The sequence below is a fragment of the Culex quinquefasciatus genome, chromosome 2 (genome assembly GCF_015732765.1).
Source record: "Culex quinquefasciatus strain JHB chromosome 2, VPISU_Cqui_1.0_pri_paternal, whole genome shotgun sequence".
Classification (NCBI taxonomy): Eukaryota; Metazoa; Arthropoda; class Insecta; order Diptera; family Culicidae; genus Culex; species Culex quinquefasciatus.
The window spans coordinates 68463577-68488582 of record NC_051862.1 but is presented as its reverse complement, the minus strand read 5'-3'; the positions used below and the strand labels follow the sequence as shown (position 1 = coordinate 68488582).

Here is a 25006-nt window from a genome sequence, read left to right as displayed (position 1 = left end):
TTGAAATTTATATGGGATTTTGATTTATTTTCCATGGGAAACTATCTTTTTTTACATTGTATTAGGATTTTCTTTTTATAAATCGATGAAATGACTTAATTCTTATAGTAGGAGATAGGTTTTGAACTGGGGAACAACTTTGTAGAACATACCAACAAGCTAGGAAGTGACCCTTTAAAGATACAGATACTTTTAGATGGTGGCTTTTGAAGGGGCCAGCCAGCCAGCCAGGAGCTCCCAGACCTTACCAAAAGGGCTCAAATTTTCAGGAGTGCTTCTGGGGACATAAAAGAACGAAATTCCGGTTGATGCAAGACAAAATAACAACTTTTGTCTTTTTCATAGAAACGTGAACCACGCTAGTGGTGCATTCAATCCGGTCCAGATCATTGACCCAGTCGGTGTTTTGGGGCTTTGTGTTGAAAGCAATTTGGGTTTGGTGATTGCTCCGTAGCCCTAAAACTGTTTTGGTGAAAAAAGCTTAATGAGTTCAGTGACCACTAGGGTGCCCAGAATATGGGACTTTTTTTTCCAAAACCTCGCTCCACAAGATGATATTGTTCCTTGACCTATTTTAGGAGTCTGGGCCAAATATGAGCATAATCAGTCAACATTTACCCATTGATACTTGAGGGTGAAGTTTGTATGGGGAAAATCGGAAAAATGTATGATAAACTAAATTTTCATCTGAATATTCTCAAAAGTGAGATTCTTATCGGAAATTTAATGTTCTACAACTTTTTAAAACATGCCAAAGCTGCAAAACTCGTACCTGAAAAGTTATTAGTGATTTAAAAGAGTCATTTTTGGATGAAAATCATTTTTTTACAACTTTATGCTCCGGTATCAATGGGATAATCTCCACCAATTTCGCTCAAAATTTGCACAGATGCTTAAAATAACCCAAAAAACCGTTTTCCGCTTGTGGAGCAGGGGGTCATTTTATCTGGGCACCCTAGTGACCACATGTGTCACTTCTTAACAAAGGGAGTCTGAAATGACAACCAAAGTAATTAATAGAATATAATTTTCGGAAGTGCTTTTTTTTTGCTAAAAAACTAGGCAATATGAATTTTCCACCAAAAATTTTAAATTTCCATTCAAACTCAATCTCTTTATATTTTTTCGATGATTTTTACTATTCTCGCATCGGACAAAATAAAACATGGTAAATCTTTTTTTTAAACAATAAATGAGTAAATCTCTAAAATATATCACAATTAGTTTCAATTTTTTAATTTGGATGTTTTTTATTTGGATGAAATGACCATAAATTCTAAAAGTCATAAGAAGCAATTTGCATCGTTAGTGTTTCCATACAAAGTCTCCTTACAATTTCGTGGGCTAGTCATGCTAATGAGCATGTGAATGTTTGAAAATTAGAACCTTGATAAAAAATTCTGATTGATTTGGTGTCTTCGACAAAGTTGTAGGTTATGATCAGGACTTTTCAGATAAAATGGGTATACGGGAAAAACCTGATTCCTAAACTTATCTTTTTACATACTTATTGTTTAATTCGATATATATTTTTTTCGGATGGTCAAACTAATATTTAATCCAAACCCAAATTTGCAATCTACAATAACTTCACAAGTTGCTGATGAAGTGTTAAGCTATGGCGATTTTTGGGTAAAATTATAGAAAAAGGTTTTTGTGTAAAAAATATTTTCTGAACAACTCACAATTTCAAAATAACTGTAAAAATATCAGCAATGTTAAAGACTACCGGTTTCTCAGATACAGACTATTTTAGTTCAAAATTTGTTAAAATAAGGTTTTGTTCTGATTAGTCCTCATTTTCGAAGTAACGGTATCTCAAAAAATATTTTTTTATTAGTTTCCAAACTACCTAAGCATTTACGAAAATTTTTTTTTACAAAAAAAAAAGTTTTGCGGTGCTGTGTGTACATTGGAATTTCATAAAAATTCAAAATATTTTTAATCTAGCCTAAAAATGATAAATATGATTATCAATGCAGAAAAATGCGTTTTAGAATGTTTTCAGTTGATTTGACTTCTATTTTCATTAAAATTTTGAAGTTTTCTGAAAAAAAAAATCCGCTTGATTTTTCGGAACATTTTTGAACGGGGGGAGGCGGAGCGACATTAACTTTGAAAAATATTTGCAATGGCCTAAAAGAATATTTTTTAAATAACTAAGGCTGGTACAAATTTTATTTAAAGTTGGCCCGGAATATCAGGGGGCAAACAATTTTTTTTTTCAAAAAACTTCAAAATTTCAATGAAAATTTAAGTAAAATCGGCAGAAATCAACTTAAAATGCACTCCTCTGTGTTTAAAATCATTTTTAGTATGATGGGTTAATTTAAAATCTTTTGAATTTTTGAAAATTTTCAATTTTTAGTTACCCAAAAAGTTTGTTTAGCTATTTTTTTTTGTTTTCGTCAAATCTTATATTTTTTGAAAACTAATGATTGCAAAACAACTGAACTAATGTATGCAATGTAAAACTCTGTTGCAATAAAATGTTAATACTATGGCTTGTTATTTCTATTTTTATATTTTAATTTTTTTGCTGTTGTTGTCTTGAAAAATCATTTTTGTCGGAAACTTGATCTCCAATGCCATACCCTTGCTCTGTATTTATTTAAAAAAATATTTTAGTAATTTTCTGATTGGAATAAACATAGAAAATAAAGTTGATTTCATATATCTATGGTTTTTTAAAGGTCCTTAAGCTATTGTGTTTGGTATGTTTATAGGACTTTAAAAAAAAACTTTAGATATTTTCCAAAAAATAGACAAAAACAAAACAAACTATCCACTTTGACGACCCACAAGTTTTTGTTTCTGCTAGTCCAAAGGCTTGAATGGGAAGAGGAGAACACTCAAGCCTCTTTTTACTCCAAGGAACCTTCCACCGGGGCAGGCTTGGTTTGGTATGTTGTTTGTACTATAGCATAGAGACGACTCTTGGAATGACTTAAAGTCCTAACTACAACTAAGGCCGGGACCGAAGTTTTACCTCGAACCCATGATCATCCACTTACAAAGCGAACAGGTACCGTCATCATGCACAGAAAAAAATGATGGTAATATTCATCAGGAAATGGTGACAGATTTTGTGGCAAAAAAATGATAAATTTTACCCCAGAAAATGATGAATTTTCATCAGTTTTTGATGAATATTCATCAGGTTCACATTTTTACACATTTTTTATGTAATATTACACAAATAAAGAGGTAATATTCAACCTACCAAATTTTCAACATTCCAAAATTCAACTTTTTTTTCTGTGTGGGTGATTCAAAAATTACACAGAAAAATTTTGAAATAATCTCGCTGGCCGTATTTTGGCAATTTCTGGAGTTTGTTGCAAATTAAAATGTACAATAGGATGCAGCTAAACTCATAAAAACGATTTAATGACTAAAATTCTTTAAATTCTCAGACGTCATAGTTTTTGCATAACTTATCTAAAACTGCTGAAATGGAACCAAACCAGAAGCAATTGAGCAAAACAACATAAAAATAATTGATTAATTCACGGTCTCCATAGAAAAAGTGCAAAACCACACCACCACCACCACACAGTGCTCCATGTCTGCCAGCCATATTGAAAAATTGCCCAGCTTTCAAAACCAATCACTTTACGCGAGCCAATTGTGGCAGCACCAGGAAAAACAATTGCACCTTAAAGAGAACACCTTAACCATTCTTGCCTATTATTCCCCTAGTTTCGTTATGCTGCTGCTGCCGCCGCCAACAAGGAAGCCCGTTAAGGCTCGTGCCTATCGCATTAACCACACCTCGTGATTACCCCTTAGAGCCGAGAATCCGGTTGAGGGTTGACCCCACCAGCACCAGCTGTAGAGGCCTTCAGGGTGGTGACCAAGTGCAATAAAACATTAATTTGATTACGATTTTCACATATTGGTTAAGGGTCGTTGCCGAGTCGGGAAGTTGGTCACCAGGTTGCCTTCAGGAATGGGGGGGTTCACTCTCGCTTTCGATCGCGCGAGCAGGCATAATTGTAATAGCCTCCATGTCCCTACGATTTGAGGCTGAAGCCATGAATAGTGCAAATTCTAGGCTTGTTCTATCTTCGGGACGGTCATAAATTTTATTGGCTAATGGCGGGTTGTGTCGATGCGGTTATAAATGTGTGCCCATTATTTCGCGCTGGAGTACCTCCTTGAGATGCGGTTCTGAAGTCGCTGGCATATTAGATTGAAAGTTTTGCAGAGATGGAAACGATTGGCTCCGTTGGCTTTGTTGCTGTTGAAGGATCAAGTCAGATTGTTACGACATCGCTTTCGGGGTGGTCGGAAAGATTGAGGAATTTTGTCTTGTTGAGAGTCACCTCAACTTGTAAAACGTGGACAAGTCCCACTAGTTATTTTTTTGTTTCATTTATTCTACAAAAAAAAAACTTAACACGTCCAATCTGTCGCTCCCAAAGCACCAAGCAATTCGGCATCCAAATAATTGACACCCAAACTACCAAGAAAGGACAACAATGCAACAAACTTTACGCAACCACTTCCTCCTGGCAAAACTGTTTTGTTCACACGAATCCCCGAAAAAAAAGCCCACCGCGTGTCTAATGAGGCAAATCGCTGACATCCATTGCTGGCCGGACCAGGTTCAAACCTCACTCCGGTAGCAACCTGGGGTGTCATTATCTTAAATTTGACTCTGTGGTACGGTGGTACGTACTTTGCATAAGCGACCGTTCGTCACGCAACACATTTTGTCCCGGCTCTAACGCGCAGGCAAGAGAGGTTCGTCACTTGGACACATTGTAGTGCGCGCTCAGGTCGCTGACACTGGGCCGTTCCCGGGGTGTGTGATTAGAATCAGTCCCGGGATACTTCTCGGGAGGAGGGTTCGAACTAATGATCGCCAGGTTCTCCTGCCTGTCCTGGCGTATTCTGTGTATCATTATAAAGGCACCCGTAATTGGGCACAACGTGCGGACCTGACCGGCGATCCTTCCAAGTCATCACCGGAGTCGGTCGGTTTCGAAAAAAAAGGGAGCCAAAAATGCATCAAAATTAAGGTCTCCATGCGAGATTCCAACCAGATGATACCGAGCCCAAGACTGCAGCTGGTTTATGACACTTTGGGGTTGTGCAACATGCCAAAGAGTTAAGCCGAAATCAGCGGAAGCTCAAATTAACCACAAAAGCACTTTGGCGCGATGTCTTAATTGACGCCTTGGTTCGTAAACCGCAGTGAGTGCAATTACGCCGAAAAAGGAATCTTGTTGATCCGGCGATGATCCGGGGGACGAACTCGCGCAGGCCAACGAGGCCAAGCAGTGAAATCAGCCGGCCAGATCTTTATCGACATAATCCGCACAAAACTGTCGTCGCGCGTCGGGACACGGAAGGTCGCGCCACCGTAATGGACGGGGCCCCGCCCAATAAGGAACAACCACATTATTCGGCAGGCCACATTACCAGGAGCTTCTGGTAAGACAAAGAGGCACACGCACGTGTCACACGCTGCAGCTTTGAGTGCGCTCCCAAATGTCAACTTGACAAGATCTTTGCGCCGGTGAGTGGTAAGTGAGATTAATTGCGATTGCAGTTGACGCGAGGTTGAGGTTTATTATCTCGTTTTGTTTAGTCGTCGTTCAGGAATTCAATCGTCGTGTAATTGCAGTCGTCGGTAGTTGATAGGGTTTGGTAGGCGGGTGGGCCCTGCCGAAGAAGGTTTTACTGCAATTCACAGTGAACCGGAAAAGTTGATCTGGACAACATTTAGGAAATTTTTGTTGCTTTTAATAGCTAAGCAGAGCACACATATTAAACAAATATGTTGATGTGAAAAAATCACCTAATTATAAATCAGTTTCATTTTGTGGCGGGTGAATTCCTATCCAATTTTCCGTGAATCTGTTTCTCTTGAAGAGATTTTCTGGTCGCTTTGGTGCCTTTGGCAAAGTAGGTTTTGATTGAGACGATTTAGAAAAATAGTTACATTTACCCATTTTAGAAAAAACTGTTAATTGAAAAAACTCGATTTTGATAAACTTCATCCCATGGTTTCATTGGTTTCATATTTATATGTTTCATCAGACATATAAAAAAAAGTGTAAAAATTTGAATTTATTGAAAATTTTATAAATGCACAGGAATTTTTAACAGAAGAGATGGTTTTTTGATTGTAAATTTTATTTTTCAAGAGATCACAGAAAAAAATTCTGACAGTTTTGTCTTCCTCACCTCAATAAGGAAAGGCTATAAAATCACTCGAAAAATGAACTTCGTTATTTGACCTCGTAGACCCACCTTCACGTATACATATCGACTCAGAATCAAATTCTGAGCAAATGTCTGTGCGTGTGGTTGGATGTTGATCAAAATAATTGCACTTGATTATCTCGGGACTGGCTGAACCGATTTTGACTGTTTTGGTCTCATTTGATCCGTCTTGGAGTTCCATAAGTCACTATCTATAAATTGCGAAGTTTAGTAAAGTACTTTAAAAGTTATGCTAAAAAACGATTCCGGCTAAAGTTCGGAATATTGTAAAAAGTGTGGTGTTGTAAGAAAACCTGTCATGCTATACATTTTCAGAAAGGTATTTAAAAAACCTTTCCAACGAGCTCAAAATATTGAAAGTCTGACAACCCTATCAAAAGTAATAAGCACTTAAGTGTCATTTATACACTTTTTTAAGGCCGAATCTCAGATATTTTGATCAAAACGTTGTCCGGATCAACCATGCGACCCATCGTTTGATGTGTAATCAAAAGACCTTTCCAAAGAGTCAAAAAGATTGAAAATTCGACAACCCTATCAAAAGTTATAAGCACTTAAGTATATTTTGTACACTTTTTAGAGTCCGGTTCTTAAAAATGATGTCCGAATCCATCATGCGACCCATCGTTGGATGGGTAATCAAGAGACCTTTCCAACGATCCCAAATTATTGAAGATCTTTCAACCCTATCAAAAGTTCTAAGCACTTAAGTGTTATTTTTTTACTTTTTTGAGGCCAACTACCAAAAGCTGGATTAGGTAACGTTTTTAAATTAGAAACATTTAAATTCAGTTGAAAATCAAATGATAGAGATTAGCAAAAAGTGAAAAAAGTGTTTTTTTTATCAATTTTTAAACTATTAAAATTTTACAAATTTCAGTAATTTTTATTTTTTTCAAATGTGGCCCGCGATACTACAAAATGTTGGCAAAATGACCCGTGAGGTTCAGCTGGCTGGGTCACTGTTTTAAGCCATATTTAGTTCCGGAGAAATGATTTTTTAATAAGTCGAAAAGCGAACAAACCATTTTCATAATCTGAATTGAGTTTGCAAGTAAAAATTACTTCACTATTTTCATGGTAAATTGTACCGTTCTTAAGTTACAGCCAACTTTTGGTATATAATTTTGATTTTTTTTTCATTTTTTGCATGTTAAAAATAATTATTGAAAGAAGAGTACATTCGAAAAAAATATTTTTGAAGGGCTGAGGATATTTCTTATAATTTATTCTCAAAGACTGAACAATTAGTTTCTGGAATACAACTTCATATAGAATTCACAAAAGCAAGGATGAAAAATAATCTCTTCTAGCGAATATGATTGCCTGAAGAAAGGCCCTCTGAGAATGCTTTGATCTCGTTTTTCATGACTGTCACTTGATCGTTGAGTGTGGCAGGGGGCGATTAAAAATGTGTATGATCGGGTTTAGTCGTCAACTTGCTGCGATCAAAATACAATCTTGCCCCTTTACCACCAGCAGTCATGGGTTGTTACAATCGTCGACTGCACTCTAGTCGTGGCAATTTGAGAATCAAGGCTATTCTCAGCAGTCTTATTCGTTAGGTGTTACAGGCCGCGATTAATCGCTAATTTAATCATAGTCGTCGGCTTTTCAACACTGCACAAAAGAATACAAATCGATTAATAGTAGTTTATGCAACAAGTTGCAAAAAGAGGATTTTTTCAGCACGAGTCGTACATTTATCCAACAAGGTTCACCGAGTTGGATAAATACGACGAGTGCTGAAAAATTCAAGTTTTGCAACGAGATCCATACAACATTTTTTGCAATTCCGAAAAACACCCATTGAGTGAAATTTTGAGTCAAATTTTCATGTATTTGTCAATAAATCGTTTAAATCAAAACAATGTTGAAAGGTGTTACTTTTCGAAACAAGTGCTGAAAAGTTCAACTTTTCAGCACCCATTTCATATTTTAGACCAAATTAGACCAAAAGCACTCCAAAAACTCCATACTACCAAATTAATAACAAAAACAATTTAAATAACATTAATAAACATTTAACGTAGGATTGTTCTTAGATAGTTTATAAACATTTTCCCAAAATATGGTGGAATTTGATGAACTCTACCTTAAATGCCTATCGTTTGGAAATTGACCGAACCTCACCCCACTTAGAGGAAGTGACACATACACATGAACCCATTTTTACAATTTGTAAGCATAAAACACTCAAAATTTCACAAAACACAGGATAGCTATTCTTCACGAAGTCGGCAACCCTAAATTCAAAAAAAAAGTTAAGAGAAAAAATTGTATTAAGAGAAGATCGAAACTACAAAAATTTCACTGTTTTGTGCAACTACTTAAAACCTTAAACTTTGTCCACAATTTATTCACTCCAATCCCACCGTGCACTGCACTCGTTGCATTGCAGCAACTGCATCACGACGACGCCAATGCGGCCATCCTTGGCAGAGTTTTGGGGCGACGAAAATTTATTGCCAACCCCCCTCTAGTTGGCTGTGCGACGTCTGAGTGCTGCCGGGATGCTGTCCGAAGGTCGAACATGACATGCACGCGCGCGCCTCGACAGTGGATTATGAGGAGCGCAGAGGGTAGGTATACTAACATGTTCCAAATAAGTCCACCGGGGCGGGGGTTTTTGGAGCCTGATCATGAAATTTTGACGATCGGCCCAAGGGGCACAGTTTTACAATTAGTGTGCATTTCATAAAAGGAGGGGAGCCATTAAATTCGGCCAAGGTCGGGGCAGGTTTAAAAGGTTTTTGTCTTTTTTTTTTGCACATTGGATATAGGAAGTTGCTTTTAGAGGTGAGCTTTACTTCATCAGACTTTATATTCTGATAAATTAAAGGTATTTCTTATGCGCCATCATTTTATACAAAATGTATATTTTTTGTGCAGTCACAACAACCAAAAGCCGAGGTTGAACTCGCGCCTCAGAGATTATCGCTAGGAAATTACAACCTCACGAGTGTGCTGTGCCATTTTCCTCCAGATTTTACACCAGCAAATCAGTGCTGCACCACCAGCTCTGAGGAATCCTGAACCCTCTCAACTTCGAGGAGTTGGATTAGGAAGGCTGCGCACCCGGGACCAGGAATTAGGTCATCGGCAAAACGTGCCTGCGGCATCACAGAGCTGCCTATCTCTCTGTCGTTTGATACACTGTTGTAAGAATTTTTAGAGATTTTACTTTAAAAACAAGTTTAATTTGAAAGTTGCGTACTGCTTTACACAGCTTCCCATGAAATCTAAGAGAAAAAGCTAGCTAAAGCCAAAAGTTACAAATTTGATGTATTTTACCAACTGATTTTCCTCTGTGCACTTCATGGCGCGACATCACCGGATGATGATGCTTAAGACCCCGCGTGGACCAACCTTTTCCCCCTTTCGTGGATAAATTACATCTGCGCGTGAACCACGAGCGGAATTAAATTTTGAAGGAAAAAACCGTAGGTGATAAATGGTATGAAATCAACGTTAATTGAAAATTATCGTATTTTCCACATTTTTACCCCGTTCCCCATCATCACGTGCAATTTCACTGCATCGCTTCAAGTCGGGGGGTCTCTCTCTCTCTCTCGATGGAAGAGTTATGACCGCCGACATCGTAAATGAAGTGGAGCGCTCGGAAATGTCGCAAGAATTGTGGTGTACTTGCCCGGCGTCGTCGTCGTCGTCGCCAGACATTCCTAGCTAATTGCGCGACATTGGATCTGACGACGACGAGATTGCAACTTTGAAACGACCGTCTAGTTGTGGACTCTGAGGAAAATTGTTTAGAGATCAGCGATGCGTAGGGTTATAATTAAGTGAAGTTACCCGTACGGGGTGATCTGTTTGAACAATCGAATGACTGTAATTTTGCGTAATGGTTGTGAATTATACAATGATGCGGAGAGCCACGGCGATGATGGGAGGAAATTGAGATGCGATCAGAGCTGCAAATGGGATAATACCTTTGTGCTAAAGAGTTGTGGACAGGATGCTACTTTTATCTCTAATAGGTTAAGTCATTGGAAGATGCTCATAGAAAAGGAGTGTGGGTAAATTACATAAACAAGATAAGCAGCACTTCTGAACATTTAAACTATTTTTTGGAAATAGTGAGAAAATAATAGCTATTGTCCCTAATTTTTGTTTTAGTGTAAATTTAATGAATTTGGCAACAGATTATTTGTAATGCTGTTCAAAATTTGGGTAGTCTATAATTGTTTTTTCTTTGCGTCTTGTTATAATTTGTATTTGAAGTTGGATAAAACATTCAATTAGAATAGGACAAAGTAGTAATAGTAAAGATTGATTTTTTAAGAAACACGATTTAATCATAATTTAATTAATATATATTATTCTGACTTTTTATACACACATCAATACACAGCAAACACTTTATTCTGGAAAACTTTTTTTAGAACAGTTTAGAACTGATTCAAGGGCCCGGAAGCAAAGAGTGCAGAGCTGGCATATTTTTTCTAGGATTTTTCAGGATGTCAACAGTGGAGGTTCAGAACATTAGTCCGACATTTTAATGCTTAATAAAAGGTTCTGCAGAAAAAAAATACGGAACATGTTTTTTCTAAGTTTTACCAACACAATTTGCCTTCAATTTGTAATTGTTGATAAATTGGAAATTATATAACTAATTTTCAATTTATCAATAACAATGGTGTGAATTTTCTCATACTTTTGAATATCCATCCATATTCTTTTTAAAAATAAGTCGTAGTCTCTATCTCAACAACAATTTGCTGAAGTTTTCGATTTTATTTCAGAGATGATTTTTTTTATTTCAAAAAATAATTGAAAATAAATCAGTAAAGTAAATCAGAAGAAGGTTTTGGAAAACATATAAAATGTACTTTTGACAGTTCTAAAATTCATTGCGAGTTCAGTTAACCCTCTACAGCCCAACCCCGCCTCTAGACGGGCTTCGATCTAAAAATCGCCAAAAATATTTTTTTCTACCAATTTTCGGTCTTTAAAAAGCATTGGAGAGTAGAACTCCTACAATTAAAGATTATTTTTTTGGTTGGAAGTTTGACTTGTTTTATGTGACTTCGGCAACGGTTTTTAAAAATGTCATTTTTTGAGGTTAACTTTGGCTGTGTTTTTCACTAGCATTTCCTATTTTTACGCATTGCTTTACTATTTAATTGATAATAGTATCATTTTATAACAGAAGATGTGAAAAAACAAGCAACTGAAAAGGCTAAAAGTAATGATAAGAGGTGGTTAATTAAGAAAAATACTATCAGAAACAAACATAAACGAATCATGATAAATGCAAATTAAAATACTAAAAATTTAACAAGAAAAACATGAAAAAAGAGAAGTAAAGTTTATCGTTGAACAAAAATTGCTCAAAATGACCTCTTGATCAAGAGAAGTTAAAAAATTCTCGTAAAAAAGGGCATTAGTTTGTTAAAAAGTCTATGCAATGAAAATTAAATTAAAAAAAATACCGTCATCAGGGATGACATTGGGTCTTGGAGTGAGATTGAATCATACAAAAATGCTGAAATTTGTATGAATTAACCTCACCCCCAGACCGAATGTCACTTCTGATGACGATAGGTTGAAATATCTAAAATATCTTGATATTTATTGACATAACAACAGAACAATCTTCTTTCTAGAAGAGTTTTTTTTTCTTCAATCGATTTAATTGGTTTTTATGGAATTAAATCTGATATTTTTTTTATGGAAAATCTACCTTGCCAAGAAAAGGTTGAAAGCCGCAGATGTTTGAATTTCAATTTAAAATGTAACTTTTCATTTCAAATCAGGCCTTCCAAATATATAAAACAACGAAATTGAAAGAACCCGTCATCTAAATCACACCTTTTGAACCATTGTAAAACCACAAATTACTTTTCCGTGTTAAAATTACTCAACCCGAAAAAGAAAAACATCCGCCTGCGCCGGCTGTGTGTGACCTGTTCAACCCATTTCTCAGCGGCCTGGTTTTCTATCAACCCAAAGCCATACACATTGAATTTCAAATAAAATAAAAACCATACAAACTGTTTCCCAGCGAAGTCCAACGAGAGAAAAAAGGTCGATCTGAAGACCTGCTACACAACCAGCACCGTGCGTGTGACCCTTAAGGCGGAAAAGCGACGAACCTTAAAATTAAAAACGAATTTTACACGTGTGAGTATCTTTGGCTTCTTCTATGGTCTTCCTTTTTCAGTTGGTTCGAAAACTACACTTGCTATTTCTCTCCCTCACTTTTACTATAGCCGCTCGCTTGCCTTCCTCTGATTTACGAGCCCCCTCGGGTTTGTGTGTTTGATGACGACCGGAGAGCCGTATAATGAGCGCTTGCTAGATCGATAAAGGCACTCTGTTTTTTTCTGTTTTTAATTTTGTATCTTTTTGTTTTTGTTAACCCTCAAGTCACTTTATTTAGATTTTTTTTTTGTAGTTTTTAAATTGCTTTACTAATTTAGACGGAATTTTAAAACAGTAATAGCCGCGAATACGCGAAAGACGAATCCTCGCCAAAAGAGTTTCACAAAGCATTTATGTACTGAGATATATGCTCAGAAATGAACGATCCTCTCTTCAGTTTAACGCGAGAAATGATTTCACAAAAGCAAAATAAAATTCGTGAAAAAATTGTTCACTCATTGAAATATCTCGAGAAAAGTTTGAAAGTGATTTTCATCGTATTTCACGAAGAGTGATTTTTTTTCATAACAGCTGAGAGTTAAGCCCTTCTACCTTTCAAGATCTCGAAAAAGAAAGAAGAAGAGGGAGATCGATAAAGCCAGCAAAACACAACAGGTTGAGATCTGGAACTAGTTGGACGTTAATGATACTTTTTAGCCCCCTTGCGTACGCTCTTTAAGGGGGGCAGAAGGTAGCCCACAGAAGAATCGGATCGGAGGGTTTAATGGTAAGACGATTAGATCGATTACAAGTGGGGTGATTTAAATTAATGTTTAGACCCGCGTCGGCTACAAATATGGGAAATAAAAACAATCTTAACGATGGCTCTTTCTCCACTGAATGTATTCCCTTTTTCCAGTTTTGTTTTTTTATTTTTTCGAAAACGGTAGTCGTCGACAGTTCACGGCAGATCTCGAAATTTTGACTGATATCGCGGCTTGCATCTTGTTTTCACCATCAATAAATCTTTCAACAAATGAGCGGTCCGAAAGAAACCTTAACCTGGCTGATAAGAAAGTGCCTTGCCCTGCCCAGCGACTGGTTTCTGGTGGTTGGTAAATTAGAAAACCTTTCTCCGCAGAAGAGGACGAATTTCGTTGATTATAGCGGTATCCCCGCGCGGAACGCCGAGGTATTCCGTTAGAGGGGCGAAATTATGCCGGAGATCTCCAGCTAAAGTTGAAGAAATACGATATCTCTGCTGGATTTCGGTGCAAAAAATATAATCACCTGATCCACCCTTTCGAGCGCGAGGTAATAATTATTTTCCAATTTATATCGTCATCTGGAGCTCTATCGCAGATTTTTTTTATAGCAACTCTGGCAAGTTGCTGAGTTCGTCGCTGTCGTGCTATCTTGTCGTACGTGCATTTTAGGCCAAATTGAGTTGAGAACGCCATTTTGTGCAACTCACCAACCAAAATTCGATTTCAATCCTGAGATACTCAATAAAAATCGAAAAAAATCCGTGCATTGTTGTCAGTCTTGATATGAAAGCAGCTTCAATCTTGTCGTGCTATCTTGATACTCCCTGAAAATTTCTGTAAGTGCGACAACTGGCCAAAGAGATTTCAGATCATAACGCGTTTGACACACGTGCATGCCTGACCTCCGTAAACATTTGTAATTGTAACTCGGGACTTCCTCAACCAGATTCAACCAAACTTCGGGACATTGCCCAGATTAGTCAACCAAACAAAACGTATTTGTTATTGTTTGCATTGCGTTGTTTTTTATTTATTCAAGGTCAAGCATTAAAACGCGTTTTTGTCGGAACTTAAAAATGACGCGTGAGAAAAGATTACACGACAGCGTCGAGTAGTTGAGCAAGAAAAAGAAACAAGTTAGAAGTTTTTTCAATCATCATGAAGGATGAGATAAGAGTGACTGGTTAAAAAAAGAATTGTTAGACTTAAATTTTGGTTGAATTTGATCTTTTTTTGACAGATTAAGTTTGTTCCACCGCGAAGTCGAAGAAATTCTGAAAATTTGTTCTGAATTTTGGGAACAGTATTTTTGTTTGCTTTTTTCCATTTTCTCAACTAAAACATCAACATTATTTTAAAACTAAATTCTTGGGTGAACCAAAAACACCTGTCCATTCCCATCACACACATCCATCATGAAGGTTCAACTCCCTTGTTGAATAATCGAGCATAAATTTATGCTTCGATGCTCCCCGCTGCTGAAGCAGAATTAGGCATGATGAATTTGCAACTTTGCTACGTATTCTGAAATGGGCCCCCCCTCACTTAACAAGTTCTTGCACGATGGTGTGAAATCTTGAGTTTTCCCCCCTTCAAACCATTAACACTTACCATGGGCAGCAATTTCGGGCAAATCTGAAACGATAAATAAAAGAATTATTTTTCAGGTAAATATGTATGAGGTTTATCAGGAGCGAAAATACGGGTGAGCTTGTTGGAGAACTCTTCGCGTACCCTTCGTAAAGTACCCAAGAAAATCACTCCCATTAATAATCCATCTCGGAAAAAGTATAGTAATAAGTAATAACAATAAACGAGCCGAGTTGGTTCGCGTTACACAATAAAGATCGCGTTCTTCGATAAGTTCTCACTTTGGCTTGGCTGCAGTGTTGCAGGTCGCGCGATCTCCCCAGCTCAACGAGGTCTAAGGCGATTACGGCTTAAGTCCTTTAGGGTTAGCGCGGCGGAAACCTTGACGGGGTTTAAGCCACATTTCTCAAACAGTAACAAACCGTGGCTCAATCCTGTTAAAGCTAATCTCGGCTATTAGTTTTGGGTTTTAAGGTGCGAGCTCGCTTTGGATGGAGGGGAAGGGTTGCTGGATTAAGTTCAAGCGGAATTGTGGAATTCTCAAGAATGTGGTTGGATTTGTGAATCATTTCAAAGTGAACAATAAGTGCGAATTTGAAGGCTCTCTGTGTTCAAAACACAAATTCAACCACTAAATGTTTAATGCGTTGAAAATCTTTAGCAATCTTTAGTACTGAGGCCAACCTTGCTGTCCTTCCGCTGCAGGCAATAAACTTTCATTCAATTAACCGGGTCATAAAATTTAATCATCGGAATGTACAGCTTTACTACTAAGCATTTGACACCAGTGCCATCGTTAAACAACTTTTCTTCTAATTACTCAGAACATGATTTAGTTTTTTATTGCTGACACGTTCTGCTTTGGATAGATTCAATGCCAGATAGAATTATTTTAGTTGAATACTTAGATCTTTAAGGTTCAAGCACGTATTTTGATTAGAGTAAAATAAAATAATAAATTTGTATTTTTGTCACTGTGTTTTTTTTTTGTGTTTTTTTAGTAATATTAACAGGACACAAATTTCTTTTATGCTTGAAAAAATGTATAATTAATGTTGGTTCGATATGTATCAGCATCCACCATACAATGTAGCAAAAACACCAAACAGATATACATCAACCAATTATGGGATTAAAACGCTTCCACGCAAGTCCGGCTTCCAACCACAACTTGAGTTGTACAGGTGGGGAGAAACCTCTCAAGAATCCGGTCAAGCTGTGGCTAGATCTCCAAACCTCGATGAAAGGAGAAACCCCACAAACCGCACATAAAATCTGACGAAATGTTTATTTAAAAGCAGATACCAATCTATATTCTGATTCCACCTCCTCCTCTAAACGAGGGAGGGTCAATAAAACCCGTAACCTTATGGTCTGAACCCAAAGCGCGCGCGCGACCATACTCAACCGGTACTAATTGGAAGATTTTGGCCCCACACTCCGTGGGGAGGCCTTTCGTCCGCGTCGTGGCAACAACCTGTTGGCAGGGAGGCACTTTTACGATTTCACCAAATTTCTCGCGCCGCATATTTAGCTAATTAAAAGGCCAGCCTTTGTGGGCTGCACAGGAAGGAAGAAAGAAATCGAACGCCGGAGCAATTCAAATCAGCTGCGGAGGAGGCGAGAAAGGCGCCAATGTCACTGCGCGGTTGGTACAAGGTTGGTTTTTTCTTAAATCCACGTGTTTTTTTCTTCTCATAATATCCCAGATGTGCGCGCATGCGGAATTAGCCATAGACGAATTAGCGCGCGGTAATCATATGATTTGCTTGATTGAAAAATTGCCGAAATTATTTTCCCACTCTCTTTCGCGTTTGGCCTCAAGCCGAGCCTCTTGACTTCAGTCTGTTCGAGAGGTTTGGAGTTATGAAAGAGAAGAGAAGTGTTTGTTTTGCGATGGTAAAGTTGAGGGAGGGGGAGGTTGCCCGTGCTCTTTTCCCTTTCGCGAAACCTCTCTTCGGAGAGGTCTGCCGATGGCATGTGATGAAGATCTTCAGGTAATTAGATAATGGCGTATGTATATGATAATTAGATGCGACCAGCCATTTTCCATAAAGGGGTACAAGGAGGGAAGGGGGAAATGGAACGGAAAGTGCAAGCAAAGTATGTTACGGATGGGCCGTGCATGTAACGTAACTTCCTCAAATGGCTTTTTCGATTGTTTGAAAGTGCTTTCGAAAAGGGGGATGGAAGTGTTACCTTTGAGATAACGAAGGGGGGTTGTTATGTCACGACCTGCCACGACTCACGATTGAAGTTATCTGGTTTGAGACATTTAGACAGGAAACTGAATTAAGCCTTTACTGCCCAATTTTTTTTTCGAAAATTTTTATTTTTTCCGTGTTCAGGAGGTCATTTTGAGCAACTTTTGTTCTACGAAAAATTTTACTTCTCTTGTTTTACATTTTTTTTGTTTCATTTTTAGTATTTTAATCTGCTTTTATCTTGCTTAGTTTATGTTTGTTTTTGGTAGTATTTGGCCTACTCTACCACCTCCTATAATTACATTTTGCCTATCTAATTTTTTCATGTTTTTATAGTAACTTTTTCAATTTTTCGCATGTTTTTCACATTTTCTGCTATAAAATGGCACTATTATCATTTAAATTGTAAATAAATGTGTTAAGTCATAGTCTGGGGCACTAAAAAAATTACTGCATACTTCTTTTTACTTAAAATATAAGAAATGTTAGTAGAAAGTGCTAAAGTTGACATCTAAAAAAATGACATTTGTAAAAACATTAGCAAAGTCACATAAAGCAAGTAAAACTTCCAACCCATAAATTATCTAAAATTTTAAGAGTTCTTCTTTTCAATGCTTTTTAAAGATCAAAAATTGGTTGAAAATGGATTTTTTGCGATTTTTTAAATCGAAGCCCGTCTAAAGGCGGGAATGGGTTGTAGAGGGTTAACAGAAAGACAATAAAAAGCACGCACTTCTGAAAAATTCAAAGAGTTTGATCCCTTCACATTCTTAAATTGATTGATTGTTCAAAGCAAATTATGATACAAATTAATAATTTGTAATTTATATTGGAATTTATCAAATTAATATAAATTGAGTGACATTAATAGGTTCATGATACGAATAAGAACTAAATAAAAATATAAACGAAATGGTATGGAATTATACTGACCTTGACATAAGAGTGTTCAAAGTACACCCAAACGAAAAATATATCTCAAAATCTGCAACAGTGGATTTGCTGCAAAAAATGTTATATTTTATTACATTTTTTGCAGCAAGCCCATAATTCATTTTTGCCCGCGTGTAAACACGTCAGCGATCTGCAGTTCTCACCAACACATAGAATGCAGACGCGTCCCCGAGCAACACTTTAGAGAGAACATTATGTTCGCGCTCTGTTCCTCACCATTCATGAAGCGTCCATGGCGCGGTGGTAGCGTGTCAGATCAGCAACCTAGAAGTTGATGGTTCAATCCTCGTTCTGTTAAGATTTTTTTTTCTGCAATACAATCCTCTGCCGTCGGTAATGTCGATAATTGTCGGTAACGGGCAAAAATGTCATACCCCTATATCGCAAAAAATGCATGAGGACAGTTTTCATGCAGATTCTGATATACTTTCATGCCGCCAAGTATCACAATCATGCGACCGCCGGTTGGGTGTACCTCAAGAAGCAGTTTTCAATTAATTTTGAATGTTCTAAAAGTAAGATAACTTCAATCAAGACATCTTTGGTAAATAAGATTGTTTTAAGTATCATGATTACTCAATGAACCTTAGTTCCTATTTTTAAACGGACTGCATTTTCTGATTATTTGAACCATTTTCTACTAAGAACCGATACATTTAGTTTCTAAATAACATGTTTGAATTGTTATTGAAACAGAATTCAAGAATAACTTCAGATTATAGAAATTTTGTTCAAAATGTGGTATTTTTGGAATCATGTATCAAATTTAGTTTGAATTGCAATAAAAATTTAAATCTTTATGAAAAAACTTCAAGCTCAACAAACATTTACATTTACACGTAGAAATTTCACAAGGATTTCGAATATGTAAAAATTGAGACCAAAAAGTGCCAAAGTCTACCAATCCATCCCGGATGTTTATGCACCCAAAATTCAGAGTCGAGAGAATCGTTCCCTCAAAATTTATTGAGGGCTCAAAGCCAAAATGAAAGGAATAATCCTACCAACTCACACCATCATAACAAATGTGTTCATTCGCTAATTGAAACAATAAATCTCCAACAAGTGTCATACATCGACATCTGATCACTCCTTAGTCACCAAGCTATGGTGGTCGAGGCAATTAAGTCATTGAATTAGGCTGTCAAAGGTTTCTGGTTCGATTCCCGCAGTCGACACTTTTGGTTTGTTTTGATGGATGAACTTTTTTTTTGCAAATGAACCTCGAGGGAATAATTCTCTCACCCATCTCGAACTGTGTTCTCTGCCGTGCTATTTTGTCGCAAATTTCTTTTTGACGTTCCGGAAAAAAGGCGTAATAATGTTTGACCTTGAATAAACTGAAAATATAGCACGCAGTGTAAACAATGACAATAACATGCATTGTACCGAAGATTGGTTGAATTTGGTTGCTGGAGTCCCAAGTTATAATTACAAATGTTTACGGTAGTCGTGCTTGTACGTGTGTCAAACGCGTTCTGACCTAAAATCCCTTTGGCCAGTTGTCGCACTTACATCAATTTCCAGTATGTGATAAGATAGCACGACAAGATTGAAACTTCTTTTACTTCTTTTTTTCGGTTTTTATTGAATGTCTCAGGATTGAAATCGAATTTTAGGGATCTATGAAGGGCAAAAGGTAAGGCATTGCGAGCTGTGCTAAATGGCGTTCTTAACTCAATTTGGCTCACAATGCACGTGCGACAAAATCGCACAACAATGACAAAGTGCTTCAAGAACTTTTCGAATGCAACTAAGAGAATTGGAATTGATCCAATTTTACGAAAGTACGAGCAATTTTAAGAGTTTTGATGTTTTTGGGAGCTCAAACTTTAATGTCCGTTTTACCGCACTTCCCTTTGTCATAGAGGGCTCATATTTGGCATGAGTTCACATAATGTATAAACAAACAAACGCTGAAAGTCTCGATACGACACTGGTGACAAACTGGCTCTTAATTTTACTAAACCAATAACAAATAAGTTTGTGATTGTTTTAATTTTTCTTATTTCATAAAAAAAAGACTACATTTTTCCGGGATCTTTCAAAATTTTTTTTTTATTTCAAAGGATTTTTGATCCGTAGCTCGCCGTCCGTAGTTTAAACTTTTTAAACCTCTCAAACACCACCACACACTCAGCTTTGGTGCTCTTTAACGACATTGTATGGAGTTCAAAGCAGAGAGCGAAGGATCCAGATAAATGGCAAACGATCCATCGTTTATGGCTGCTATTTCTTCACCTTGATCTCTCGAGCTCTTTGGTCAGTTCAGCGTGGCACAGCACAACGGCGAGCACAGGTGTGCTTCTGCACTTTGCAGCAGCTTCCTCTCACCACTATTACAACCATTTCAAGAGTTCGGTTTGGGTTAGAGCGTACGGCGGGCAATACTTCAGAGATCGACACCCGGATCAGAACAAATAAATGTGTGACTTAAATGTGAAGCTGACGATTTGATTCAGACAGTTTTAGTTTAATTTTATATGAATTACTTGAAGTTAAATTTGCAGAAAATCTGAACGCTTTGAACTTAAAGATCACTCAAGTGCCTTTTTTGCCCAAACTTGACTGCCAAACCGTTTAGTTCGACGAACCATTGTTGGAATTCCTTGAGCAGTGCCGTTCGTGATCCTCAGTCCGTCAGCCGGCCGCATTTCTGAACGAGATGGCAGTTTTGCTACTGGCCAGAAACCGCAGCAGAAATTCCTCTGTGCGAGATCGGCATCTAAGACCCCGGCGAAGCCAGAAGAGAATGGGTGATTTATGGTCGCCAATCAACGCAATAATGAAGATATAAAGAAATGTTTCTGGCGGAACTGCTGCGGGTGCTGCGTTGTTTGGCGGAGTTCAGGACTGTCGGAACTTTCACGAGGTGAACTCTGGTCCATATTGGGCAGTGATGAATGACCTGTAGGTTCGCCGGTAGTGGCTCTTTTGAGGTTTAGTGCAGATTGATGACCCTTTTGTGCGGACTGGAGGATGTAGTAGTAATTGGGCTATAAATTTCGTGGAGAAAGTACTTCTGATCCTGAGTAGATTAAATGGAAATGAAATTAATCATTTCAGGAGACTTGCTTGAGGTTCTTCTGTAGATGCGGGTTGAAAATTCTACTAAAATCTACATAATTTCAAATCCACTAGACAGTAAGGAGATTATTAAGAACAATTGAATTACCTCAACAATCATTAAGCTACATAACATTACCCCTCTTAAAAGTTATAACCGTGAAAGCTTTTCCGACCTTAACCTTAAAACAAATCCCACAGCAATTACCGAAGAGCTGTCCGATTCACGGCATAACCTGCTACCTCACACACTTGCAATTCAACCCACCTCGGCTCGACGATGGTACCCGGCCAGAACTACCGAAAAAAAGTTCACAGCCCGGCCAGCGACCAGCCAAACAACAATGAACAGGTCGTAAAAAGTCGTTACCGATGTTCCCTCCGACCACCTTATTTTCTCGAAACAGGTCGTTCATGCTCCCCCACTGTTAAAATAATTAGTTGGCTTGTAAAGTTAATTGAAACAAATTTGTCATATTTACCTTGCGCAGAGAGCAGTCAGAAGAGCCTCTGCCTGGTGGGTTATAATCCCAGCAGGACCATAAAAGTGCCACCTTTTATATGGTGATGGTTTTTTTTAACTCAGGTTGGTTAAACCAGGCTGAACAGATTTTTCATGCTCTTGGCTAGAAGATCACGCAGAGCGGTATTGACTGTAAAAAGACGGGTCACAATATTGTACCAAGTCGGTTAATTTCAAAGAATTTGGACTTCATTCACAAATATGTGACCACCAGCTATGTTTTGGTTGAAAAGGATTAGCCATGGACAAATGAAGTAATTTATCTCTTTTTTTCGAGTTGTGTTGTAGGGGGTGAACCCTAATCCGAGCGGAACATTTGTTAGCGCTTTAGTCTAACGAACTACAATCGTTTGATTCAAAGTTGAAAGCATTCCAAGCCGCTCCAGTTTGAGTTTCGTGCTTTTTTAGATAAACTTATTTGAACAGTCAGCGAGTTGCTTATCTTTGAAGGTTCGTGGTGACTACCAAGTCTACCTTCAAGCAATTGGTACATAAGTGAACTACTTTTGCCGACAAAAAGATCTTGAGTGCCGCACCTTGCACTATAAACTGGGTGATTGGATTAACGACTTCTCTTAAGCTTTAGAAAGATTGGTTCTAGAATATGTATCACAGAAATACTAAACTTTTGAAATTTCAAGAATGTAATTAAGAGCGAGTTTTTCACCAATGTGTAACAGGTCGTATCGAGGTGCTCCGATTTGGATGAAACTTTCAGCGTTTGTTTGTCTATACATGAGAAGAACTCATGCCAAATATGAGCCCTCTACGACAAAGAAAGTGGGGTAAAACGGGCTTTGAAATTTGAGGTCCAAAAAACCTAAAAAATCTTAAAATTGCTCGCATTTCCGTAAAACTTCATCAATTCCAACTCTCTTAGATGCATTCAAAAGGTCTTTTGAAGCACTTCAAAATGTGCCATAGACATCCAGGATTGGGTCGACTTTTTCTCTGAGCTTTTGCAAATTACTGTCAAAAATGCATTTTTTCAAAACCTTAATATCTTTAATAGGTCAAAAGATAGGTAATTACATGGACTATAAGCCTACGGTGTTAACTTTTTGGCCAATCGCAGTTTTTCTCATATTTTTTCGATTTTTCTAGAACAAACATTTTTCTTCGTTAGTTTTTGCCCTATAGGCCGCCATAGCGGCACTTTTTGGTCTCAATTTTGTCATATTCGGAATCCTCGTAAATTTGATTGGAAAAATTGCCATTTAGAATGAATTAAAATATTTTTTAACAATTTGTTGGATTAGGGGTAAAACAGGTTTTCGCCTACTTGATACAGCATTTGACGTATTGATCACAGGGTAAATAAGATCTATTTCTTTTTTCAAAAATGTTTTATTTAATTATTTTTTAAATCAAATTTACAACTCCAATACTACTAACTTACGTGAAATTGTCCGAGGATTCCGAATATGACAAAATTGAGACCAAAACGTGCCACTATAGAGGCCTTCAGGGCAAAAACTAACGTTGTAAAATGTTTGTTATAGAAAAATCGTAAAACTATGAGAAAAACTGTAATTGGCCAAAAAGTTAATACCGTAGGCTTATAGTCCATGTAATTCCCTAACTTTTGACCTATGGGAGTATGGTTGTTGGAGGCTGTTGCAAAAAGATATTAAGGTTTTGAAAAAATGCATTTTTGACAGTAATTTGCAAAAGCTAAGAAAAAAAGTTGACCCAATCCTGGATGTCTATGGCACATTTTGAATTCCTTCAAAAGATTTTTCGAATGCATCTAAGAGAGTTGGAATTGATGAAGTTTTACGGAAATGCGAGCAATTTTAAGATTTTTAAGGTTTTTTGGACCTCAAATTTCAAAGCCCGTTTTACCCCACTTCCCTTTGTCGTAGAGGGCTCATATTTGGCATGAGTTCATCTCATGTATAGACAAACAAACGCTGAAAGTTTCATCCAAATCGGAGCACCTCGATACGACCTCTAGAACAAACCGAGCAATATTTACAAATAATACCTCTTAAGTTTGTTAAAACCTGCCATATAAAATTACTAAAAAAGATCGCAAAACCAAGCATTAACTTCTAGTTTAATCCTCACTTTCTCCAAAAACGGCGAATGAAAACGGCCACATTTTTAAGGTCAAACCGGGGCCCGATTCAATTTTACATTTCACACTTTTACTCGAGATCATTGACAACGAAGCTTGTTGCCCCCATTTAATGCTCGCCCAAATATAATAACAACAATAATGCCAGTTGTGTGCCAGCATAAAAACATTATAATCCAAACAGCAAGAGCACAACGACTTTTTGGGTCACGGCGGCGGTCATCTCAAGATGACGAGATGGACCCCTTCCGAAAAAAATAAAAATACACGCGTTTATAAATTATAACACTCCTCTCTTCTTTCTCCACGGCGCGCTGCGTGGTGCGCCCAACCCGAAAGGTCCAATTCGTTAAGGAAAGTTATAATAAGTCTGCCGGAAGCCAAGCCCTCTGTGCTACCGACAAAAAAATACACGGTATTAGGTTGATTGATTTATATTGCCAATAATTTTAATCAACGGCAGCAGCAGCAGCGTCAGAGTCTGAGATGGTGGGACTGATTGACAGTAGCTCAAAGTATAAGCCAGGGGTTGAACCCTAATCGAGTTGAGTTGAGCGGGGTACACTGTGACTTCGGGAAGGTTGAGCCTTGTTAGTGAAAATGGGAACACGTTGGGCTGGATTTATTACATCATTTTGTAACGGACAATGGTTTGAGAGAGTTTTGTCTCATAATGAGTGTTTGATAAGTTAGATAACACTAAAGGTCCAGTTTAACTCGAAATTGTGTGCGTTTTGCTTTTTTGGGGTTGACTGCCTCACTGAGGTTAGGTTATAAGACTGCTCTGATGTTTATTTTATAGAAACTTCGTAGACCATCTTTCATTTATTCTTATCGACTTGTAACTGTTTTCATTTGTTACTACTTATACTAATATGTTATACAAGCTTTTCCCGGCAAACTTCGTTCTGCCTTTTTTCGTTTATTGACGTTTTTAACTTTTTTGCTTATTCAGCCTCCTGTGATCAAAAATAGATTTTACGTAACTTTTTCCATACAATCTGCAGATTTTCCGGAATCGGTTCCAGAGTGGCCAAAGTTGCCACTTTTTGGCGTAAGAACCTTCCTTGGGCTTATACGAACCCAACGCAACAAAAAGCACCTCGATCCGACGCTCCGTATTGAACTGATTCGCGTTCGAACAAAACCGTCGAAATTTTTTATATAGATAGATTTAGGTCCTGTTTTAAAGCCAGATTTCACTTATCTGCATGAAAACTATGCCAAGATTGGTAATCAAAAACCTTCCCTAGGAGTAGAAAAATTTGAAAGTGTGGCAACCCTGTACCATGTTATGACTACAAAGGAATTAAAGTTTTTTAATTATTTATCATCTTTCAAAACTTTTCACGTTTTATAAATTCTTAAAAAAATACATGTATAACACTTATTTAGTACTTCCTTAAGTTAGTGCTAACATTTTGTTATTTTTTTTATTTGATTTGATTTGATTTGATTTGATTTGATGTAATAACCAACA

General features: G+C 37.4%; 1 protein-coding gene across 1 annotated transcript in view; it reads right to left on the bottom strand.

Moving 5' to 3' along the window:
- LOC6032411 (ankyrin repeat and BTB/POZ domain-containing protein 2) overlaps nt 1–25006 on the bottom strand; it is a 168861-nt gene that overhangs the window by 92332 nt on the left and 51523 nt on the right. The window contains exon 3 of the mRNA XM_038254500.1: nt 14721–14744. The gene's annotated coding sequence lies outside the window, so the exon portion shown is untranslated. The remainder of the gene's footprint in view (nt 1–14720; nt 14745–25006) is intronic.